Source organism: Salmo salar, chromosome ssa02 (assembly GCF_905237065.1).
Source record: "Salmo salar chromosome ssa02, Ssal_v3.1, whole genome shotgun sequence".
Classification (NCBI taxonomy): domain Eukaryota; kingdom Metazoa; phylum Chordata; class Actinopteri; order Salmoniformes; family Salmonidae; genus Salmo; species Salmo salar.
In genome coordinates, this window is record NC_059443.1 from 69,421,311 (window position 1) to 69,427,879 (window position 6,569).

A 6,569-nucleotide genomic window follows, 5' to 3' on the forward strand; every position below is an offset into this window, starting at 1 on the left:
CCTAAACACAACCCCACCATCACTGTGTCTCATGTTAATACTACTCCTAAACACACCCCACCATCACTGTGTCTCACATGTTAATACTAGTCCTAAACACAACCCACCATCACTGTCTCATGTTAATACTACTCCTAAACACAGCCCACCATCACTGTGTCTCATGTTAATACTACTCCTAAACCCACAACCCACCATCACTGTCTCATGTTAAATACTACTCTAAACACCCCCCACCATCACTGTGTCTCATGTTAATACTACTCCTAAACACAACCCACCATCACTGTCTCATGTTAATACTACTCGACACCACACCATCACTGTGTCTCATGTTAATAGTACTCCTAAACACAACCCACCATCACTGTGTCTCATGTTAATACTACTTCTAAACACAACCCACCATCACTGTGTCTCATGTTAATGCTACTCCTAAACACAACCCACCATCACTGTTCATGTTAATACTACTCCCTATTACCCACCATGCTGTGTCTCAATGTTATTTTCTTCTAAACACAACCCACCATCACTGTGTCTCATGTTAATACTACTCCTAAGCCTAGCCCACCATCACTGTGTCTCATGTTAATACTACTCCTAAGCACCAACCATCACTGTGTCTCGTTAATACTACTCTTAAACACACCCCACCATCCCTGTGTCTCATGTTAATACTCCCACAAACACAACCTGTCACTTTCTCATGTTAATACTACTCCTAAACACAACCCACCATCACTGTGTCTCATGTTAATACTACTTCTAAACACAACCCACCATCACTGTGTCTCATGTTAATACTACTTCTAAACACAACCCACCATCACTGTGTCTCATGTTAATACTATACCAAACACAACCCACCATCACTGTGTCTCATGTTAATACTACTCCTAAAGCTCTGACGAAGCATCCACTCAATCTCTCTTAATCTTACTGTCACTCTTGCTTTAGGCCATTTTCAAAATGTCTCCACAATCTATTGCTCTCAGAGCTCTTAAAATAGCAAGCACAAGTCTTTATGCCCAAAGTAGCCACAGCTACATCCCATGCACGCACAATATAGCTCAGTATTTGTCAGGGGCCCAATGATTTTGGTTGTGACTGTACATACCACTATCAGATTAATATGTACAAATACATTTACAGTCTCACACACACACACACACACACACACACACACACACACACACACACACACACACACACACACACACACACAGTCATACTTGACCCTGTTTTACTTTGACAGTGAACATGACCCTATTGAATGGAGATCTGGGTGATTACTGGCATACTCTACTGATCATGTTTTAAACATGTAAATGAATAAACTGAACTAAACTAAAACACATGAAACCACAGTCCAGTTCTGTATTCACAAAGTGTATCAGAGTAGCAGTGCTGATCTGGGATCAGTTTAGCCTTTTAAGATCATATTTATATGTACCGTCTGAGACACTTTATGAATACAGGCCCTGATGTAACAGCAAAACACAGTTCAATATAAACCAACCAGTACAAAGATACAGTAAGTCATCTGATGTATGACTAAATACATCATAACTAAAACTATATTCCAAAATATTGTCAAGTGTACTTACAGAGTAAAGTGAAGGGGAGAGGTCTTGAACAGTTAGTGAGCATTACTGTCACTGCGTGAAACAGAGTAGTCTGCTGTAAGTGTTAGTAGAAGCAGGCGTAGCCTAAGTGTGAGTTCTGTGGTTGATACATTTTAAAAGTAGCCTAGTCAGGGCATTAACATGCATGAGCAGCATGTCACATAAGGGACGTTACTGATCTAAATAGAAAATGGTCTAAAGTCAGCTATTGCATTTCTTTATTTGAGGATTGGCCCTACATGTTTTACAAAGACAAAATATAACCCATTCCCATCACTCCCCATCAGCTGGTACTGAAGGTTCCAGAACGATGAAAAGGGATTATCTTTGGTTCAGTGTTCCTAGACTAGAGCTCTCACCCATTGGATCTCAACATTACTACGCTTCCAGGCTTCATATGTCCCTAACTAGTCGATAAAAATATACAAAATAGAAGGTCAAGTAACATTTGGAAATGTTAAAAATATATATAGAATACCGGCAGGCACTTACAAATACTGTGTTATTGGGACTTATGTTAACTGGTGTTTGAATTGAGTGAATTATACTCAAAACTAGCTTGTTAGCTACATGAAGCTGCTGTTATTCAGTGATAAACAAACTTCTGTGCATCACACAGCTACTCTGAATGGACTGGATTGTGAACAATACGATAACTCTTCGAATTACAGCAAACTATAGTTAGCCAACACATTCATAAATGGTTTAAAAAAAAAAAGACAGTGAAAAATTGTATCATAAGGACTAATGTTTTGAAGTTATTCATCCTATATCTGGGGGATATAACAAAATGTGTTTTTTGGACACATACACCATGCAAATGTGTGTAAACATCCCTTCAAATTAGTGGACTAGGTTATTTCATACACCTGTTGCTGACAGATAATAAAATCGAGCACACAGCCATGCAATCCCATAAACATTGGCAGTTGAATGCCATACTGAAAGGCTCAATTGACTTTCAAAATGGCACCTTACAACAAGTCAGTTTGTCAAATTTCTGCCCTGCTAGGCTCCTGGTCAACTGTAAGTGCTGTTTGTAAGTGGTAACGTCTGGGAACAACAACAGCTCAGCCGTGAAGTGGTAGCCCACACAAGCTCACAGACGGGCTCCGCTGATGCTGAAGTAGAAATCGTCTGTAACACTCACTACCACTTGGGAGCGTGGCTAAAGCAACTTCTGCACAAGAACTGTTCGTCAGGGAGCTTCATTGCAGTTACCATTTCTTAAAATCAATGTGCGCAATGTAGCGTCGGCTGGGTAGTGTAAGCTCGCCGCCATTGACTCTGGCGCAGTGAAACGCATTCTCTGGAGTATGAATCATGCTTCACCATCTGACAGTCAGCCACAATCTGGGTTTGATGGATACACCTTCTCCTCCACTTAAAGTTTGGTGGAGAGGAATAATGGTCTGGGGCTGTTTTTCGTGGTTTTAGTCTAGATCCCTTAGATTTCCAGTGAAAGGAACCTTAGCAGCTATAGCATACAATGATATTCTATATGATTCTGTGCTTCCAACTTTGTGGAAACAGTTTGGGAAAACACTTTCCTGTTTCAACATGACAATTCCCCTTGTACAAAGCAAGATCCATACAGAAATGGTTTGTCGGGATCGGTGTGGAAGACTGGGGGCGTTAGCCCAACCTCAACCCCCATCGAAAACCTGTAGGATGAATTGGACCGCCATGGGCTGCAACAGGAACAGGGGCAGAAGAGAAACAGTCAAAGCCTAAATCGTTTTCCTAGATATGGTCTATGTCTTTTCCAGATAGAGGGATTCCTTTTCATCAATGTCGTTTTTTCTTTAATTGTCACTTGTCCAAAGAATTCAACAATCCATCAAACTAAATATACGCCATGTGGCACCGGATAAAGATACAGATAAAAATACATTTAATAATAATACATCTGATTTGATAAAACTGAATTTTATTATGATCATTTTTACACTGATTACATAATAAAACAGTCATTCATCCCACACCCAGCTCCCCACATGCTGAGAGGATACAGACAGATTGTCATTTTTTGATGCTCTCGTCTTCTTACTCTTCATATTGTCCTTTATTCACTTCAATTGTATTAGTCCACTGAGTTACAAATATTACCTCTATTTCCATACATTAACTGACTAGGTGAAGGCTATATCTTATTATGTCACTTGTTAAACAGTTCAGTCAGTGTAGATGAAGGGGAGGAGACGTTAGATTTTTAAGCCATGGGTTGTGTATGTATGCCTATTCGGTGAATGGGCAAACAAAAAATTTAAGTGCCTTTGAATGGGGTACAGTATTAGGTGCCAGGCGCACTGCTTTGAGTGTTCAAGAACTACAACGCTGCTGGGTTTTCATGCTCAACAGTTTCCCTTGTATCAAAGAATGTCCACCGCCAAAAGACATCCAGCAAACTTGACACAACTGTGGGAAGCATTGGAGTCAACATGGGCCAACATCCCCGTGACCTTGACACCTTGTAGAGTCCATGCCCCGACGAATTGAGGCTGTTCTGAGGGGCAAAAGGGGGTGGCACAACTCAATATTAGGAAGTGTTCTGTTCCAATATCCACATAGCACCCTACTTGTTTAATTTAAGGTGGTCTAGTGTGGATGTTAGACACCCCATGACACTGGTGACGTTCCAGCTGACTCACACGATTGCGTACCACGTCACTGACTGTGCAGTAGGGCGTCAGATTGCTATATCATGATTGGGTTAGCTGACATCTTAAACAAACACCTAACCCAGGTGTTAATGAGAGGCAGGTACTGCAATTTAGTCTGCCTGAACATGCCCCATATTCAATTAAAAAAGCATTGTTTATTTATCCCTTACTATTACTAAACACCCCTATGGCATCAGGCTGGCAGTGAGTCTCACAGTGACATCACAAGGGGTCACAGATTCAGGTCACATGTCCCAGTCACATGACCATCCATACATACACAGTAAAACACATAATAACAACAGATGCTCAGTCCCATTGTGTCTACAACATGTCTCATCATAGAGGGTTCACTGCAAAATCTTCAAGGTTCTAATGATATTCATTTCCTGTTTCACCGAGGGAGAGGGAAGAAATCAGAGGTCACTCCTCTTCACTTTTCACACTTCACGTCATTATATATGTGTAGTGTTCTGTCACAGATATTGGTCTGTGCCAGGAGGACTACAAATGAGGTAACACCACCCCCCCAAGCTCCTATTTCCCCTTTCAAAGCAGGGACACAGTCCTGCATCCTCATCATTCTCCTCCTCCTCTACTATCCAGTCGCTGCGTGGTGGTCAGGGTTGCCATGGTTTTCCTGTCTTTTCCTCTCTGGTCAAGCTTGTGTTTGAGCACACACTTCTCCCCATAGACCCGAGAATTTGGTCCTCCAAAACCGTCCCCATTGATAAGCCATCCTCCTGGTCCTGGGAGGGTAAACAGTATAGAAAACACACGCATACCTGCACCTATTTCCTGCTTCCATCACTTTGAACATTTCAAAAGTTATATAGTTGATTTGTAACACTTTAGAAAAACTCATAATGATGTTTTGAGCTGACAGGCCGACTTCACTTACCCTGTGGAGTCGTACTGGGAAGGCTGAGGAAGTGTTGAGGCCTATAGGGTTTGGTCACTCTGAGGGGGATGGGGGTTCTCTGCATCCGCTCTGTACCTGATTCCAGCCTGTGGTGCTCTCGCTCCACACACCTGGACAGAGGACAAACAGCAGGCACATTCAAAATACATGCAATATACCAATAGCATAGTCCCAAATACAATGAACCAATATACTTGATATTAAGTTTTATTACCGATAAAATGTTTTTCCTTTGCAGCCAAAAGAGTTGAATCGTTTGTACTTTTCTCTCTGTAGGTGATACTATTTATGTGCAAACTCAAGCTCTCCACTGAAGGCTCTTACTCTGTGTTCAGGGCAGAAAATCTATCACCTTGCACAGTCTCTACAGTGCTGTCAGGTGACATCAGTAGCAACACGCAGGCTCAAACACTGAGTACATTCTTATTCATTTAAAAAACCTGCTCTTCTAGCTCAAAATGAGAACACATAATACAAGCTCAGATCTCAAATCTTGTTTTATGCTCATAGTCCCTTTCATTATTCAGCCCCCTGATCTAGAATTGCCTCCAAGCCAGCCTAAAAGGACAAATAGATGAACAGGTCGTTGAGACATGTAGCTGTTTCTAGTTGTCACCACATGACACTAGTTTGCATTGCCTTATGTAAGGAAGCCTGTTGTTTTACACTACACACACATTGTTTGTTTGCTGGTGTATTTGAGCTGTTGCCAGTGTCTTCTGTCTGTGTTGTCCTTTTAGTCAAACTTATTTTTAATCGTGTTTTTGTACGATGTTTTTCGTTTTTCGGTAGGTCACAAACCTTCGCTCTCCTCTCCCACCTTTCACCGCAGATGCGCAGAAGTCACATCGGAGGAGGATCAGTGGACTGATATCTCTATCTTGAAGACGATTTTGTTCTTTATATGTAATATTTAGGCTTATTATTATATTTGATTATTATGTTAATTTCGATTTTGGGTTATCCATCTCCGGAGGCCTTTAGCCTCCCATCATTATAAATAATATTTTGTTATTAATAATTGACTTCTGGTTAAATAAAGGTTAAATAAACATTGTCCCAAAATTACAATGAACCAATACCCATAGTCCCAAAATTACAATAAACCAAAAGCATAGTCCCATACACCTTCTAAGTTCAAGCGCAGAATTGAAAGCACATCTCACATGGTTAAAACCATTTAGACAGCATTATGTTTCATCCCACCCACTCACCTGAGCCTCTCCAAAGTCGACAGCCATGTTGGCATTCTTGAAGTTGACAAAGGCACAGGAATCTCTCATATTAGAACTCTGATACTCTCTATTCCCCCACACCTACAGTAAAAACATAGAATTAGAACTAAAGAATAATGAT